The sequence below is a fragment of the Rattus rattus genome, chromosome 6 (genome assembly GCF_011064425.1).
Source record: "Rattus rattus isolate New Zealand chromosome 6, Rrattus_CSIRO_v1, whole genome shotgun sequence".
NCBI lineage: Eukaryota > Metazoa > Chordata > Mammalia > Rodentia > Muridae > Rattus > Rattus rattus.
The window spans coordinates 142,253,657-142,274,119 of NC_046159.1; positions in this window are offsets into that span (position 1 = coordinate 142,253,657).

Genomic DNA, 20,463 nt, shown 5'->3' on the forward strand with positions numbered 1-20,463 from the left:
ACCCGCCAGTACATCAACACCGCAGATGCCTTTGCCATCTCTTGGATGCCCTGATAAAGGCAACAACTGCCAGTATTATTCATTGCCCAGGACATCATGTGGGAAGGATTCAGTGGCATGGGGCAATAGCAAAGCAGATCAAGTGGCTCGAGAAATGGCTATGCAGGAGCTTATCCTTTTTGCTGGCCTGCAAGAGTCAGCCACTGGGAATGGGGGTCGGACTAAGGGATGTCCTCACTTAGAATGTACAACACAAGAAAAGGCCAAAATTGCTTTGAAGAGGAAGGACAATGGCCCACTTGAGGGGAAAGCTATACTCCCCAAAGAACAAACAAAACACTCACTTTGCCAAATACACAAATGGACTCATTTAGGGGTAAGAAGCTTACCCAAGTAGTTAAGATAAATGTAATAGGCTTTAGGATTTTTAGCCAGAGAGGCAGTAAAAAGGTGTAAAGTATGTCAGCAAGTGAATGCTTAGCAAGGAAACAGGGCAAAGAGACCTAGGGTGTTTATTGGGAAGTCTAAATTACAGAAGTTAAGCCAGGAAAATATAGTTAAAAATACCTTCTAGTATTTGTAGATACTTTCTCTGTATGGGCTAAGGCTTTTCCTACCAAGCAGGAAACAGCTAATATGGCAGCGAAGAAGATATTAGAAGAAATCTTCCTGAGGTCTGGGGACCCCAAGGTAATTAGATCATACAGTAGCCCTGCTTTTGTTGCCTAGGTAAGTCCAGGTGTGGCCAGGTATTTAGAGACCGATTGGAAATTACATTGCATCTACAGACCTTAAAGTTCAGGACAGGTAGAGAGAATGATTAGAAAACGATCAAAAAAAAATTGGGGCTGTAACAAAATTAAATCTTTAAATGTATTATATCATTTATTTCTTTAACATGGAAATAATAAAATGAAACATTTTCTTCTACATGTAAGAGGGTCCATGTAAATATATAGAGATATAGATGTATAGATATATCTTCTCTATCTATGTACCTATATCTATGCCTATCTCTGTATATATAAATGTATGTGTACATATTTATAAATAAATATTATTCCTAAATATATTCTCCTCCATTTGTATAATGTTACTCATGCATATTTTACAATACACAGAAATCTGATCATTCTTAAAAATGTCAAATTGTACTTACACTACTTTGTAGCAGTGGGTTTTTGTTCATACAACTTTAAAGACGACCACCAAAGATCTGCTTGTCCCCAAAGACCACTGAAACCAGATTTGATGCAATCAACAAGAGGACTTTTATTTCAAGCGCGCTGGGGTCCACAGTCATACACCATGTGGGGGTAAAGGACGTGGGACCCCAAGTGCAGAATCAGGACAGCTTTTTTAGGATTTACAACAAAGCCCGCACTTCACAAACCAATCATTTCATTGCATCAAGAGCCTGCGTGGTGAGAGCCAATCAATTTGTACCTCTCCATAGTTTCTAGACCAATCAGTTTAAATTATCTGAGCCCGTGGACCAATCAATTTCCTATAGTCTCGGAGGTCTGCATTTGTGGGCTCCTGGGGTGGGGGGTGGGGGGTGGGGTGGGGGGGGGGGGTGAGGTGACAGATTGCAGTTAAGACAGGTCACAAGGGAATCAATTAACTGGAGATTTGGTTGACACCTAAAAGAATTGCAACCCAAGGTACTATCCAGTAATTAGTTTCAGGAACATTTGGCTAGGGTTTTCTCTTAAAGTATATCCTTTATCTTAAAAAAAAGATGTCTGGAAAATGATTCTCCACATACAAAAAGGTTTTTTTCTACAGAGATTCTCTGTAAGACATAATCAACAGCAATATTAATCTATAAATAAAATAGAGAAGTCAGGCTGGAACTGGTTTGGTAAGCTAACTTTTAGTGCTTGAAGGCACTGTACAGGCTACTGGGGAAGAAAGAGCATCTATAATCTTACTTACCTGTCATTTCTGCCAACTATAATATCAACTGTCAATGGAAGATGTCTTTGCTGCTACATTAGTGGCAAAACTGTTGTTGGGCAAACAACTGCACTCTAATTGGATTGGAGTCCACTTCATAAAAGAAAATTCATCTCTGGAATTATTATGTCAATAGAAGCACACTTGGTTGAAAAGGTCATATGCCTTGGACAGAGGTGCAAGGAATTTATTATTGTTTAGCTAAGGTGACAGATTGACTAACTTCTTTCTAAATGTTTATGTTTTTATCAATATAGTAATAATCCTCTGCCTTAATCAGAGAAGTTTTTCTTCCCAATGAATGTTGAAATCCACAGACTCTGGACTAATAAAGGTACTAAGAATGAGGGATGACTGAGTGTTCAACTCTGTAAATGGGGTTTATTCTTCCATTCTGAGGCTTAAGAAACATTGCAGAAAGGAGAGTAGAATAAAATGTAAGGATAAAGTCATAAGGAGCTTGACTATGAAATGCTGTTTTCTGATAATTTCACACCCATTTCAGACATGAATTACAACAACTACCAGTGCCTGCACTGGGTTTTCAGAACACTGAACCTCTCAGTAGTGATCAATCCAGAAGGAGCTCATTGGAATCCACCCTTCCCTGCTGAACTATTAGCTACTCATTGATTCAAAGGAGGTAAGGGAGTAATTATCTTCAGTTGTGACCCACTGCAGAGCCCACCAGGCTCTAATGGCTAGCTCCAAAACCATGGTCACACAGATGGTCCTGCTTAAGCACCATGGGTCACAAAACAAAACAAAATAAAACAAAATGACATGAATATAGGCAAACACCATGGGGTGAGGAGGAATATTTGACAGCAATGGGAGAAAGAGGAGGTGGTATGAGGGGAACATTGTCAGAATTCATTAAATACATGTATAAAATTGTCAAAGAATGTAATGATAAAAAACCACAGGTTCTGATTGTCAGCATTGCTAACACACTTCAAGAGAATCTTATTTGTTTTACTATTTTTGACATAATACTTTACCTGTTTGTGAAATATTTTATTATCAACAGTATTATTGAATAAGCTGCCAAAAAGAATGATTGCTATGTGCGAATATGAAGGCTTCTGATATTTTTGATTGCTTCTTAGTCCACTCCCTAGAACTTTAGTTTGAACTAGCCTCTCATATTGTAAATACAAGGACACTATCTCCAACTGACAAAATATTCAACTTGCTTAACAAAAGTTTAAATAAGTGCTCATCATAAAGAATAGAAACTTCATTATTAAGAATTTCCTTAAATAAATTGTTCTTAGTGTTATTTATCCTACCGTATTGACTAATATACAGTATGTATATTTCTGTACATTTAGTTTACTAATTTATTAATTCTAATGTTTAATTTTTATGAGTGAATATGTATGAGATTATTTTATACTCAAAAAGATATTGTTTTAATTCTTTCTCTTCCATTCAGATGACTTTCAAAATTATTGTCTTGTTGCCCCACCCACTTAAATAGAAATAACAAATGAAGCTCATTCTTATCCATTCCCTAACTTTAAGTAGAAAGCATTTTTATTTTTTTATTGGATATTTTTTATTTACATTTTAAATGTTGTCCCCTTTTCTGAGTTCCCATCCAGAAACCCACTCTCTCCCTCTGCTTCTATGATGGTGCACCCACAACCACCCACCAACCCCTCTGAACTTCTTGCCCTGACATTCTCCTACACTGGGGCCTCAACCCTTGACAGGACCAAGGGCCTCTACTCCCAGTGATACCCAACAAGTCCATCCTCTGCCACATATGCAGCTGGAGTCATGGGTCTGACTATGTGTACTCTTTGGATGGTGGTTTAGATCCTGGAAGCTCTGGTTGATTGGTATTGTTCTTATGCAGTTGCAAACCCATTTACTTTTTTAATCCTCTCTCTAACTCTTCCACTGAGGCCCCCTTTTTCAGTACAATGGTTGGCTGCTAGCATTTGCCTCTATATTTGACATGCTCTGGCAGAACCTCTCAGGAGACTATCTCAAGCTCCTGTCAGCATTTCATCTACATGTTAAACATTTAAGGATTCTACTATATTGTTGGAGTTCTTAGCTTCTTTGTGTCTGAATTGCTGTATCTGAACAACAGAGCTTACAAGTCATTCCTTGTAGTTGTTCTCATAACAATCAAGAAGCAAACAGATTATCCAATATAGTCCCAACAGATAATACTTTTCTAATGTATTTGGTAAAATAAATAATAAAATGAATGTATTTGCTACAAAGACAAATACCATGTGTGTGCATGCACACACACACACATTCACACATTCACACACACACACACACACACACACACACACACACACACACACACACACACACACCTATATCAGTGAGGACATCACCAGTAAAGGAAAATACATTACCAAGTAGGAGAATGATTACCATTCATATAACCCAATAATATAATGAGATATTTCTAATTCTAAATAAGTGTCAAGCAATCACATTAAACATGTATTTTATAATACAGACACACAAACACACACACACACACACACACTATGTTCTATATTCTAAGATACTGCAAGAACTATTATTTTTCTGACAGAATGAATGATGAGAGTTTTATCACACTGCTTTTAAAAAAGCATCAGGAGATGATTTTTTTTTTAAAGAAAAAATGTTTTATCTTTTTTTCACATTTCAAAAATGAATTTTTGCTGTTTGATTTATTTGTTCTCTTTGATAAATGTGACTCATTTTTGATAAATGAATTATGAAAGGCTTTGTGTCCTCTTTCTTCATTTTTAATATTTCAGAATATCAAACACAGTAACAGAAAGCTGGAAACACAAACAAAGGTTAAGCTGATGAGTGTTCGACTATGTGGGTTTTGCCCAGTATTTCAAAATAAATCTGGAACACATTTTCAGATGGTAGAATTGAAGGGATCTTCTCCAGTTTCCTCTATTAGAGAAAAAAATGATTTCTGTATTTACAAGGTATTTTGTCGTAAGGGACTGCTAATTATAGAAAGTGATGAAAGTGGAGCTTCCTTTGAATATCATGTACTAATTAGAAGCAGACCATCTGCCATGAAATCTGACAACAATGACAACAGGGCATCCATTCCTGTGTCACTGCAATGTGATAAATTCAGGCTTATCTGTTTGCCCCTTAAAACAGTTTGCTAAATACCTTTAAGGAAAACATATCTATTCTGCTAGTTCACCATGATATATTTATAAAAAGCACATACAATACATACTGATTATAAACTGTACACTATAAGAAATGAATAATGTTGAATAACTAAGTGTGATATGTGTAGAACTTTAGAAACTAATATTTGAGCCGTCAAGAACTATTTTACAGATGTCTGAAATGGGAGATTTAGTTTTAAAGACAAAACGTGTTCTGATATAATTAATTCAAGCTTCTTTCAATTAATTTTTCATCATGGCAAAAGAGTTGTTGTATTCTTAATTGAAAATGTTTATAATATTGGAATTAAAGACTATTCCTTAAAGTACAACAGTTAAAAGGGTATTTCATGACCTAAAATAATATTATGGTGATTAGAGTGTTAAAATGGAAACAACAAATAGAAAAATAATACCTGTAAGTGTAGAACAGTATTTGGCTGGGAGCTTAATGGTTGTTTCTTCTTAGAAATGTATATCTACAATTTTCATAATTTCATTAAAAATCCAAACCATATTATATCAGACTCTAACACTTTTGCTAGAAAAATCCTCTTTCACTTCCTTAAAAGTGCTATACTGATACAAGGCAAATGTAGAATATTGGTTGGTTGTTTATGTCATGCTAATTAAAGTGAAACTCTGTACATTATCTTAATAGGAAGCCAATAATTTATTTAAAGTAAGGAAATTTATTTTATTTTACTTTCAAACCTAGTTGAGCTGATGTGCTCAAATTTATAAATATTAAATAATAGAAGACAAAAAATTATGCTATAAACATGACAGACCAAAACACAATCCTAAGGCAGAATGAGATTCCAGTCAAATCACTCTTAGCCTTATGGGTTAGTCTGTTACTCAAGTCTTTTCAAATTAGTTAAATTGCACTAGTCAGTAGCAAATGTGTAATTTAAAGTCTTTAAAAAGTAAAAATACATTTTATATGTTATTTTCTTTTTATCTGGTTTGATTTTTCAATATTCTATATCTTGGTAGTAAGCATGAGTGGAGATTTAATTATATTTCACATTTGAAAGTTCTTGGTATCTTTACCCACTTACAGAAAACTATGGATCAACTTTTCAGTTTCATATTGAGGCCAGAAATTTCAATTTATTCTTATTCAAATGATTCATCTTATCATAGATGAACTCAAATTATCTGAACACTCTTCATAAGCTTGGACTTAATGAAGTATATATTCCTTTGCTTTGTTTTTGTTTTGTTTTCTTTAGAATTTGAGAAATTGCATCAATATTATATAGATTCATATTGAAAATTTAAGTAAAAGAATAAAAGTGTACCCAATCACTTCCTATGAAAAAGAGTGTGAATGAATATTTGGCACCTGCATACTAACAAGGGCTCTGATCTGGGCAGAACTGAATAAATTTGGAAAGCACAAAATCTAGGAAAAAGAAAAATAAATGGAGTAAGTTTAGCAATAAAGAATGATATCTTTCGACATTTAAAAAAGAGAGGCTGGAGAGATGGCTAAGAAACTCTTTCATGGGCCTGAATTCAATCTCAACTCCCAAGTGTGGTAGTTCATAAATGCTTACAACTTGTGTTCCATCTCTCATCCCCTACCTTGCACACACACACAGACACAGACACACACACACACACACACACACAGAGACACAGACACAGACACACACACACACACACACACACACCACAATAAGAACAGAACTTTCTCAGATTAAAAAAGAAAACAGAGATGAGTAAAATATAGAAAAAATAACGTACAAAGTTAAAACGTAAAAGTCAAATTAGTCTGCCATATGCTTCCCAAGTGAGGATGATAGAGATGGTGTCATATAGAGACGGCTTCAATGATTGATTTGTATCGCCTTCTGCACAGTCTGGGAGAATAGCTGTCAGTTCAGTTCATATTCAACATTCTTCATCTCTAAGGCAAGAATAGGCATATGTAAAAGTTTTATTTTCTGTGTGAGGATGTGGGTATGTTTACCAGAGCATGTGCCTATATATACACATCATCATCGGGTCACATGGAGCTAGAGTTGAAGGCCTTTCAACTGTTCTGTGAGTTTTGAAATCCAAATTTGTGTCCAATTTCTGAATTCGTGGTTGCATAGCAAGCACCCTTAATAGCACAACAATTTCTTGAGCTGCTTGCTTCTTTTCCTGGCCACAACACCCAATCCAGAAAGGGAGTTTAATCAACATTGCCTTAGGGAGCAAGCCTTTAACTTCCTCACCATGGCTCTGTCAGTTTCAAATGTGATGCCTGCCACATAACAAATGATAGTTCTTTTCAGTTCAATCTGGGAAAGAAGAGCGGAGTGAGAAAGCAAGGAAAACAGACAAAACACTTTTTAATTCCATGTCATGTAACTCATTTTCTCATCAGGCATACTTTAGAAATTCTGAACATTTGTAATTTCTTCTTGTTATCTTGATATGACAGTTAATGAATGTGAATAAACCTACATTTTTAATTTTGCCTCTGTAGACATTTTCATTAGGGATATATATTTTATGTTCTTTTTTCCATTTTATTATAGAGAATTTATCAAGAGATAGCATATTTTTAATGAAAACATTGTTAAAACATTTACTATACATTATATTACATTCTTTATTTACTTATGTTAAAATGAGACTTTTATTTTTATCAATATAGCATTAATATATAAGTAATAGATGAGCATGAATTTCTACAAAACAACAATGACCCGTTCTTAATCTAAAATGTCATATCAATCTGTAGTCATTTTTGCCTTAGCATAAATTCTATTATAATATTAAGTGATTTCTGTTTCAACATTAAATGATAGCTCACTATTGTATAGAGATAAAGTTTAACAAAATGTCAGAATCCATTTAAAGCATTCTTACATGGGATTTCAAACTGGTGTCTACTGATTCTGTAGAACTCAATTTCCTAATTCTACAAATGAGAAACTACTAATAATTTTATGATAGTTTCAACTCATGACTAAAAAAGACTGTTGTTTTGGCTTGTGTGTTAATCAACACTGTGTCAAAACAGTACCATTATGTAACCCACATCACATGATCATGCTTGCTTAGCAGTCTCGCTGATAGACCTATTATTCTGGATTTTTCATTTGTATTTTCACTTTCTTTCTAGAAATATTTGAAGAAGAACATACATCATTTCATTTTTTAATTCAGTGGTTTTGATATAGTCTCAGAGTTGTACATTCATCACTACTGTGTGATTTTGCATGCTTTCTTAGATAGAACACCCATCATCATACCTACTAACAACATTCCTAATTCGTTCTTTCCACCAGTACACAACATCATTTTCTGTATTACACTTTCTACTTCTACTTATTTGACTATTGTGATAAATGCCATTCTTATTTTTTTTCGTTTTAGGATAAGATCACTAATAGCAGGAGTTGATGATTTGTTTAAATGAGTATTCACTCAGGGATGAATAACATCTGGGTATCTGCATATAACACATTTTACATGCCCTCATGATCAGTGAATGGATACTTGGTTTGTTTACATTTGGAAGACAATGCTGATTTATGCATGTATATACAATGTTTGCAATGACCTGTGTAGTCATCTCATTGAATAAATACCTAGGGCTGAAACTTGTATTTTGTTTTGGAGGCTCGAACTTGGTCAAACAAGCAAAGATTGCAAACCATGGAAAATTGAATATTTCATGAACACTCTTTTAATCTTTTTGTTCACATATTTGCTTGAGTTTTTTACATTGATTTGTATGATATTAAAATGCCATATATTTTATTTGAGTATTCTACTTTGTTATTATTCCAGTGTTTCAATAGTAAGAAGGAAAATTTAAATGAGTTTGTGTGTGTGTGTGTGTGTGTGTGTGTGTGTGTGTGTGTGTGTGTGTGAAAGGTTTCAGTCAAATACAAAATGGATGTTTTGCTAGGACGTGCTACAATGTCTCCTTGGTAGAATGGTACATTTTGCTAAATATAATAATTCAGGTGTACATTTTCAAGCATCAAAAATTATAGTGACTTAGGATCGTGAAGAATGAAAATAACATTAACCAGATAAGAAATTTATGATGCACAGTGCTGCTCTTTTCATTTATTTTAAGAACTGTTAATTTTCTCAAAGGAATGGAGTTTTTAAGCTCTAGTTCATAGGTTCTATGCTCCATAGCTTTTACAGTAATTAATATGTCTCTGGAGCACAGAATATGTAATAATATTATAATTTTGATAAAAATAGCATGAATAAACTAAAAAGATGTACCCCCAATTTATTTTATAAAAAATTGGATGTAAAAACAGGAATATAGATTTGTGTTCACCTTGGATAGCATGTGATCTTGAAAATCAAATTATCTAATAACTTATTGTGATTTGGTTAATGTAAACACACAAGGTATGGGGTGAAAAGGCAATCCTTGTGCACTGAGGTAGTCTTCATTTTACTGCTCTTGAGAACTATACCATTCTACAGTGTGAAGAGAGAAACTGTGGGTCAGCAGTCAAGCATACATTTGAAATTTCACATGCTTGTTTGAGACTATTTTTGCTTCAGCCTTTTTGCCTACTAGGTAAGGAGAAACTGGCCTACGAAACAAACTTTCCAGCAAAATCGAAGAATTAGAGAGAAAAATTTATTTTTAGTTTATTCAGTAAGTATTAAAGTGTTTAGACTCAAAACAGCATAATTGTTATATTTTTGAAATAGATATTGTCTAAATACTTTCATGTTTGAAGCATGAGAAGGGTTGAGAATAATAGAAACTATGTACACAGCACTTCTTATCTTTTAAATAACTCTATATGTACACACATACATGAACATAGACACAAACATATACACATATACACATGTACACACATAGGCACACACCCAAAAATGCACATATATGCATATTCATTTACACAGGTAACTCATTGGATCCATTAGGAGTATTGTTGCTATCTGATTGTGTTTTTTGGTTCACTGTCACTTGCAGCAATAACACAGAAGCAAAATAGAGCTAATTAAAATGATAAGAAAGCTGACCAGCAAAATGGGCTGTAATACATTTACCATAACTCATGTAAGAGGCATTTATTTTTGCCTAAGCATTCTGGTTGAATTACATTTTTATATTATATAGTTTTTAATGGTGCTATTATTATCCAAATCTAACAGTGAAGATTGTCATAGAAGAGGTGAAGAACACTGTAGGAATATTCAAAACACAGTTCTCCTTCAATAAAAATTGGAGTTAATCCTTCTTTGCAACAAACAATTTTTAGAGGGCAAACTACAGTTTCTGAAACAAGAGTTACTTTATAGAGTTATCTTTTAAAGTGCTTGCCCAAATCATCTTCATAATCATCCTATCAATCAAAGATGGCTAGCACTTGTCATTTCGACCAACAGTCCATCTAAAATAAATGAAACGAGAAATGACTAGATAGGCCACAACATTTCAGTCTGACAACCAGAATTTAACCAGAAATGACATTCCATGGGGGAAAAATCAAAACATTAAGTTTAAGACATTAGAAAATGAATTTATAGGAAATAAAGTAGAGTATGCTTCAAAAATATCAGTATGTTTAGAGGTCCATGATGCAACTGGCAACCTGAATCTTACATTTCTCTGGATTTCAATCATGTTGATGAGAGAAATCTCCCAGCTGCATAGTAGTATCCTAAATAATACACAATGAATCTTTGAAATTTGCTAGTACTCCAGTTCTTGAAAACAGCTGCAGAAATCATGCTATCTATAATAATGCCAGTTGTGATCTCACTTTCTAATTTCAGTTTCCTTAAAGTAGTGGAGACTGCATGAAAGTTGTAGAGAGTGGAGCTAAAGTCATATTGAGCTGTAATTGTAATGATTCTTCTATAATCATAGATTTAATCCTGAATCAATCTAATGTTGAAAAAGTGGCCAGGGTTATATCAGTGGTTGTACTAGTTGACCTATCAAGCATAAAATCCTGAATTTGAAATAAAAATACTGCATACACTTCTATACATATTAATAGAGTACACAAATGTTATTTTTAATCCATTTTCATTATTCTTTAAGTAAATAATTAAAAAAATCCATAATAATTTAAAAATGTTTAGAAGGCTATTTGTTAAACATAAAGCAATTGTGCAGAATATACGGGGAATAGGTAATGAGTTTGATGGACATAACAGTAACACCTAGATTGCCCATGCAAATATGTAGAAATTATATTTATGTTAAATATAAATATTACTGAATTTTCTTTAAGGAACAAGAAAACTTTAGTACTTTGGTATTGAATGTATGCAGGAATAATCCTTATGATAAATCACTATGAATACTAAGGGCTGATTATTATTCAATGTTTACTACATTTAGGCATAAAGGAAATCATAGCAAATTAATGAGTAATAACATTCTGTCCTTCATTGCCCTTTTCTTCTTTCTTTATTCTATTTCCCTTCATTTCATTATTCTTCATTTATATTTCATATTTTTCTTGTTTCCTAAAAAGCTTATGAGGACTAGTCCAGTGAAAGTTATATTCTTTGTACCCATAACTACCATAGAATGCTCTAAATAAGTAATCATAGAAAGTAAATTAGATTTACAAATCCTTCAGAAAACACTCTGTTTGAAACTGTTCACAGTGTTATTTGACCTATTTTCTAATCTCAGCATTTATCATTAGAAAATAATTTTTAAAGGGGCAAGAATAAAGAAGCATTATCAAGATCAAAGAGCTAAGGACAAATATAACAAAAGAAAAGAAAGAAAACAAAGAAAGTCAATGATCCTAAAACAAGGGCAAGTTTTTGAGATGGGTCTTTAGTTCTAGAAGTTGCTGTGGTTTTTTGAACAAACTAATAGTCTAATGACTTGTAGATAAATCACTCTCTCCACTCCCTTAATTTGGTCGATGAATATTTTCCAACAGAATTAGCTCAAATGTAACAGAAAACCCTACCACCTGACAACAGAAAGCTAGGTCCAGACTCTTACTGGGAGCAACCTGTTAAAAAAGGTTTATGAGTGCTGAGGCTTCCAGACCTTGGTGAGCAGCTGTCTACTCACAAGATTTTCCATAGTGGACCAGAAGCATTTCACACATCAGTAAGAACTGGCTCTGTACACAAGACAATGGGAATGATAGACAAGAAGATTCGTTTGGCATTGATGACTCAATGGACTCAGAAAAATAGGGATTAAATCACAGGCTCACATAAGCAACAAGATTATAGGTTTGGCTATACAGGAACATGTTGTAGGTTACCTTCTCAGCTTGAGACATTTAGGGAGGGGAGATTCATTTGAAGAATTGCTTCCATTTCGTTGTTCTGTGTGCATATCTATGGGACAGTTTCTTGACCAATAATTGATTGAGAGGACCTAACATACTATGATCAGTGACATCCCTGAGGTGGTAGTCCTGAGCTATACAAGGAAGTTAACTGAGTAAACCAGAGGAAGAAAGCCAATATAAATCATTCAAGATCTTTGATTCAGTTTCTTCTCTAGCTTTCTGCCTTGGGTTCCTGTCTAGGCTTCTGTTGATGGCTGAACATGAAGTATAAGATGAAATAAAGCATTTTGTCCTCAAATTGCTTTTGGTTATGATGCCTATCATAGGAACAGAAAACCAAACAAGTACAAACAAGATTTCAAATACTATTATTCAGACAGCATTGCAAATATTATATTTAGCAATATTATGAATGTTTATTTGAAGGTCAGGTTACTAACAGTTTAGGGAAGATTTTCAATTAAGCTAGTAAATCACTTATAAAAAGTTTATAATTTAAATGAAGGAAAATGTAAGTAATTTTTATTTATAACAAAACTCACTAAGGAAGTCAAACTATGGTCAGTTAGTCAACTATGGAGTCAAATTGTGCTTTTTTAAAGAAAACAAAAACAATAGATGAATGAATAAATGTTGTTAATAATATTTCACAAGCATTCACAAAGTGGCACAAAGTGGAATGTAACAAATCACTGAAATATTTTTTGATTTAAGTTATGTCATACATCAAAAATTAATAAAATATTGTACTAGAATTCTATATGACAGGTTATAAAATTATCATTTGGTACAAAAAGATCATGAAGATTTTTTGAGTTTCTTTCAGATGGGTCTTATACAACTAAGAACTTGTGACATTTACTCAAGTTGTAAAATTACAGTTTGATATTTAGAAAGAACTACGATAAATATGGGTTGTATCCTATTATAATTTGAGTGAACTATCCCCCCAGGCTCATTTGTTTGAAGACTTTCTTATCAGATGATGAAACTATTTTGGGAGGTTAAAAAACTACGCAAAGGTGAAATGTAACTGGAAGAAGTGGGTCACCTAGGGAGAGGAAAGTTGGTTGTACTCTATTTTCTAACTCACTCCTGGCCAAGCTCTCTTCTTCCTGTTCCATGTAACAATCACTGACTATCATACTGAGACTACCACAGGTTTCTGCTTTGAAGTAAGACAAATAAATCCTCCTTCACTTAATCTGTATTAATCTGTAATCAGGAATTCTGTCAGAACATTGAGGAACATAATTAATACAAAACCATCACACTGAAAAATGGCTTTGTGGGGATAAACTCACATAAGAGATTCATGGACCAATGGAACTGGTTTCTGGAATACAGAAGAGTTTTATCTGTAGAATTTAGAGCTAGAATGTGATAATCCATGCTTATGGGAATGCAAAAATATCTTAAAGATCTGGACAGAATGGGTGGTTACTATGAGAATACCCAGAAAATAAGGTCTTTATTGGGAGTGGAATAGAGGCCACTACTTACATGTTAACAAAGCATCAACTGGTTACCCTCAGTCCATGTCCTGAAAACTTACGAAAGTCTAAAATCAAGTACAATGAGCTATTATGCTTCTAGGCAGCATATACACTATGGCATGGACAGTGCTTACTTCTTTTAATCAGATTTACAGTCAGACATTACATAAAATGGAGACGAAAGTTGTGAAAAATGTGAAAAATGTGTTGAAAGAAGGACTGAAACTTAATTAAAATCGCAGTCAAGACAGGTTAAGACAAGGCACATGTAAATGTTAACATGAAAATTTGAAAGTATAATTGTTCAATTTAATGAAAACCTTCCTCTTAGCACTTAATATGGAAATGGTGCATTGATGCCAAGATATTAGATATATGGTTCCATCCTGTGAAGTTGAAAACAATATAAAATTTATTTCCTTCAAAGGAGTAAACAACTAATATGCCAATACAAAATGTGTCTGGAGATGTCCCTTGATTGAAAAGCACTTCCTATGTAAATGCTTGGCCTTTTAAGTTGTTCAGGCACATAGACATTATAGTATTCAGTGGATGGCAGAATTGTTTTTTGTCTTCCTCCATATATCACTGGTGTTGCAGACATTTCAAAATTTGAGGGCAGTTGGACAGTGGAAGCTTGCGCCAAGTTTGAGAAAGTGTTTAAGGTCAAGCAATACATATGAAAAGTTAAATTTATGCATTATACTCCTGAGTGGGATGTACAAGAAACTATGGAGGTGGAGTTTGAGTTGAGAAGGATACTCCAAGATGCTGGTGATGTTAAAACAGGGGGATTCTGCATGATACAATTTATAAGCATTGTGTGAAACCAGCAAAGAAGATGCACATGCTGGCTGTAGGTGGCACGGTGTATATGAGCTGGAGTCCAGTTGATGCTGACGTGAGTGTCGCATGATGAATGAAGGTGCAGGTTGTAATGTTTGTACTGCTGGCTTTTATGGGTGCTGGTAACCTGAACTCAAGGTCTCATATCTGTATAATACACACTTTTCTCTTTCATATTATTTCCTCTTACATATCCCAGCCCTTAAAATTTCTTAGCAAAAGAAACTGAATTCTAATTGAGAAATTCATTCAACTAAATAAAGTATAAAAATAATTTTATCTTTGTCTACTCGATATAAAAATCTATGTATTTGATTAAATAATTGGAGGAATGTAGGCCACAAAAATTTTAAAACGTGTTGCTATAAATACACAGAATATACAACTTTTTCCTCTCTTTCACTTACTTTTAAGTTTTTGTGCTAGTAATATCCTTAAAAACCTCTGAAAACATGTAATAGCATTGATTTTTTTATAAATCAAATTTCTGTAAGTGTGAAATAACTTGGTTCATCATATTTAGCCCCTGATCAGCTTAAAATAGCATTTCAGAAACTACAATATATTTTCCTTGGTCCCCTCTCAGTTAATGTCTCTTATGTGTGATCAGTCAGTTGAAATTATTGCTATCTGAACTCAGCTAGAAAGCTAGAATTTCAGGAGAAATTTGGCATAGGGTGGGAGAAAGCCTGCTAAGTAACACTGTGAAACCCTAGGGAAAAGTCTGAGATGGAACCCATAAGAAAACAGCTTGGCATGCAAAAACCATAGACAGAGAAAACATCCAAGAATTGAATATTGACATAAACCATCTAGAAGAGGAAAGTCTATGAATATACAGTACTCTTCTGGATTAAATCATCACGGACATTAATTAATCGATAAAGTTTTATGGTTCATGTGCTAATTTAGTCATGGAAAATAAGAAACTTTTTAAGTACAACAAACCAACACCTTGATATTTTATAATTTATATTGGATTTTTATACTCCTATCTGTCTCTAATCCACTGTTTGACCGATTCACAACTGCTTGAGAAATCTACTATTTATTCCATATTTATTTCATAGAGCTTTGCATATCTTCTACGAACATTTTAGCATAATGTTTCTCAGGTACCTTTTCTTGGTAGTGGGAAAGTAACAATGATAAACACATGTTGTCATATATGTCGATATAATTTATTCTCTGTTGCTCTTCTTTTTCCAAATTTATAAACTATCTGAGCATGGATAGTTATACAGGGTAATGTGCCGAGTAATAATATCATCAGCAAAGAGACAGTTTTCCAGGAATTAAACAGAAAACATCAAAAGCCACTGGTTCAGATGAAAAAATACTTTACGTCCCTGTTTTTACATGTGTTTTCTTATATTAATTGTGTTCTGCCTTACTTGGAAACATTATACCTGATAATGCAGTGGTCCTTCATACCTGTGAGCACAACATTATATATATATATATATATATATATATATATATATATATTTGCATCAAAAATATTTGAAAAATCATTTTACTTATCCTGAACGAATATAGGTTGAATTTCTTCTCATTATTCCCTTGATAATAGCTGGACTTATTGGTATAGCATTCACACTATAATAATGGCTACAAGTAATCTAGAGATGAGTTGAAATGTAATCATTCCATAAAATATTTCATTCATCATGCACTGAATATATATAAGTGGTTTCGAGGTAATTTAAAGAAACAGAAACATCTCCAAAGTATACCAGCTGCAAAGCTGTGATAATTTGAAGAAAAATGCACTATTGACACAGTTTTTTATCGATTCATCTATATGCAAACTAATGGCTTTCTTTTATTTATTTTTTTTCTATGAGTAGCAACAGCTTAGTAAATGTTATCACCTCTAAACATTCAGTGGAGAAGAAATGGAGAAGCAAAACCGTGCCTTTGCTGATCAGCTACTTTGCATAGGTGTGACCCTAAATATATCAACAAGAAGAGAATATTTTAGCTCACAATTTCTTAGATTTGGGTTCATAGCCCTGGCTCCACATATTCTGAGCCTGTTTTCTTTTCTATTTGCTGTGATAAAATATCCTATCAAAAAAAAACAACTTGCTAGAGAGAGGGCTGGATTATATCACAGTTCTAGACTAGGCAGAAAGGTCCCAGTGGTAGGAGCTTAAGGTGGCTACTAATAATAACTCCATCGACAGAGAAAGAGAACAATGAATTCTTGCCTCCAAGTTCTCATCCCAACTTCTACATTCTTACATAAGCTATGACGCCACACTGAGGTAATAGTGGCACACATAATAGATAGTCTTCCCATATCGATACAATTAAACCATCAACATAATAATGAAAATGCCCCCAGGCATGTCCACTGGCCAATCTTTCATGTGATTCTCAGCCTAGTTCAGTTTACAATCACAATCAGGCTCAACATCATGGAAGGAGAAGTATGTAGCGGAAAAGGCTGTTTACCCCGTGATGAAATGGAAGCAGAGAGAAAGGGACAGAGAGGAGGGAGAGGAGAAAAGAAAAGAGACTATAGTGCTAACCAATATATTCTTCACAGGCACAGTCTGGTGATGTCCATTCTCCAGCCATTTCCTACCTCCTAATTTCTACAAGGTCCTCAGATAGAACAGAATCTGGAAACAAAGCATTGGAGCCAAATGCAGGACAAACACTGCATAGTCAAACCACAAAAACAAAGCAAAAACAAAACAAAACAAAAAACCCCATTTGTACAAGCTCAGTATTGCATGTAAATTATTAAATAGAAATATTTTAAAATAAGGAAATATAATAGAAATATAAAAAATTATAGAGAAAAATGTGCTTCAGCAATTTAATATACTTGTTTTGGGGTTGTAGTATTATTAACTGAAATATGTTTAAATGATTATTGAGCTCATGTTAAGGGAAATTAGAACTAACGCATTATTGAAGAAACACTTACCATTTAGTCTACATTTTGTAGCCTAAGTAGACAGTGTTCTTGATGCCTACATTATTCTGGGTAATATCCTTGTCCTTCATTCATTCACTTATCTATCACTGCACCAGCCAGAACAACTTCTTAACTCAAAAGATCAGTTCATTGAAACCCCTCCATGCTGGTGTATGCTTTTCATCTGTGCTACAGTACACTCACTGTGGCTCCTCTACAGTTCATGTTTCTATTACTCATTGAGCTCTAATGATCTTTTTTGTACAGTAATAAAGTAGAAAGATTTGTGACCTATCAGCCAGGAAAAGGCTATGCAAACTAGGTATATGGTAAACTAGAACATTTACATTTTTGGAGAGACACTGGGTATTTGGAAATAATTATAAAGTAGTCCGCTGGCAATTTCTCTATAATATATCTTTCTACTGATGACACTGTTGTGACATGTCACTGCATAGCTACTTAAAGGTGTACAAGTAATTTAAATGCAAATACTGTGTGAGTAGGTAAGTTTGCAAATCAGTTCTCTCAGGATGCCTACGAGTCTCCCCTCCCCCTCTGTGAATGTGTGGACTGATTGTGTATGTTTATAGTATCCACTACTCCTTCTGTCCATAAGAAGTCAGAGTGTGATAACAAAAGTTGTTTTATTCTTTTTACAGATCCTTTTTACTATGGCTACTTATAGTTAAACATTATTAAGTTCCTGGGCTCTGAAGTACTCTTCTATAGAAGAAACTTCTTTTTAGTCTTTGTTCACTTATGAAAGGCTTGAGTATGGTTCAAGTAATTTTCTATAGTGTTGTTGTTGTTGTTGTTGTTATTATTGCTGTTGTTTTCTTTTTTATGTGAGAATGTATTCTGTCAAGTGGCACACTTCAAATAGTCTGAATGCAATTCTCAGATTGCTCGGTGTTATATGTTTCTGCAGAAGGTGCTGTCTAGCTTCAATTATTTTAAGAACACAATGATCATGTGGGCTTTATAACAGTTGTAAATATGTGAGAAGCATAAATAGTACCTGGCGGTTAATTTATGAATAAGTTTATTATTATTCCTAAACAACTATGTATGAATTTAATAATTGCTGCTAAATATTGCTTGTTTTATTTCTGTTTTTTTTATTTCTGTATAAATATATCCTTGTGTGAGCACAGACTTGTGCAGATACATGCACAACATAGAATGCACATGGAAGTCAGACATCAAAATTCAGGACATAATTCCCTTTTGTAACTTCTTGGTTCTGAAGTATTCCTGCAGGTCATTAGTATTCCATGCAAATATTAATAATTTCTCACCCAACTTTGGGACTGAATTTATCAATATTTCTATTATATTTGTAGTATTAAATACCAATTAAATCTTGCACTGGGTTTGCTACCCACCGCAGTGGCTTATACTCCTGAATGAAAAACACACACACAGTCATTGTATTTAATATACCTTAAACAGCATAAAAACTGGGACACTGCCTATCCTCCAGTGATGCTAGAATCAACCTCCTATGGATAATTCCAAGTTACTGCTTGCTAATTCTATGTTCTATCTTGGCTGTTCTAGACTTGGTTGGGCAGTCCTCTAGGCAGCCTTCTGAGCTGTGCTCTCCCCGCTCCTTCACATGGCATCAATGCTCCTCTGTCCTGCAAGATTCTCAGGCATGTCCTCTCTTCTTTCCCCCACACTTTCTTGGCATGGCAGATCTCCTTCCTCTCCTCTAAGTCCCAAGTCCAGAAAATCCTAAAATCCCACCTCTGTCTGTCTCTTCAGCTATGTATTGGCTGTTGGCATCTTTATTTACCAATTAAAACCAACTGGGGGCAGGTTCCCAGGAGCTACAAGCAGACGCTCTCTTACAAGCAGGTTTTTGTTGTTGTTGTTGTTTCCTTATTGTTGTTGTTTGGTTTGTTTTTTGTTTTGTTTTGTATTTTTGTGGAACATATTTAACATTCATAATACAAGCAGCTGCAATACCCTGTTCAGTATATTTTCTAATTGGTTCAGTTACTTGTTTACTTAACCCAGCTTCCTCTTTCTCTTGTCCTCCCAGTTCTACCCTCTCATCCTCTCCACCACTTGCCTCTCCTCCACTTCTACTAAGAAAAACAGAGGCCACCCAAAGATATAAATCAGCCCTGGCATATCAAATTGCAGTAAAACTAGGCTCAACTTCGCCTACTGAGGCTGTCCTAGGCAAACCCCAATAGGAAAGAGATCCAAAGGCTGACAGTGCAGTCAAAGATAGCTTCTGCTCCCACTGTAGGAGTTCCACATGAAGACCCAGTTTTACAACTGTAACATATATGCAGAGGGCCTAACCTGTTTGGCAGTTAAGTCTACATGAGCCCCAGTGGAGACATGTTTATTGATTCTGTAGAGTTTCTTGTGGTGTCCTTGACTCCTGTCATTCTTTCAATCCTTTTTTTCCTCTTCTGAAAGAACCCCCTCGATTGCTAAGTCCACAGACCTCCATTGTCCTACCACTTCTCCATCTAACTTCATCAGAACTGCTAATCTGGAAGCACACAGGTGAAATTCTACTCCTGCACCTATTCCCTCTGTTCTCTGGAGCCTCATTGTACTGTCATCCCTCTGCCTGCCTTCCCCTCTATCCATTACTGTACATACTGTGTTCCCAGGGGCAAAGACAGGCACCAGGAGACTTGTACCACCCATGAGTTTGATTATCCAGTCCAAGAACACCCAAAAGAAGCCTTGCTCACCAAGGTAATCTAAATTTGGCCCCTTCCCAATACCTGCTACAACAAGAACAGCCAGGAACATACAGATGGCTA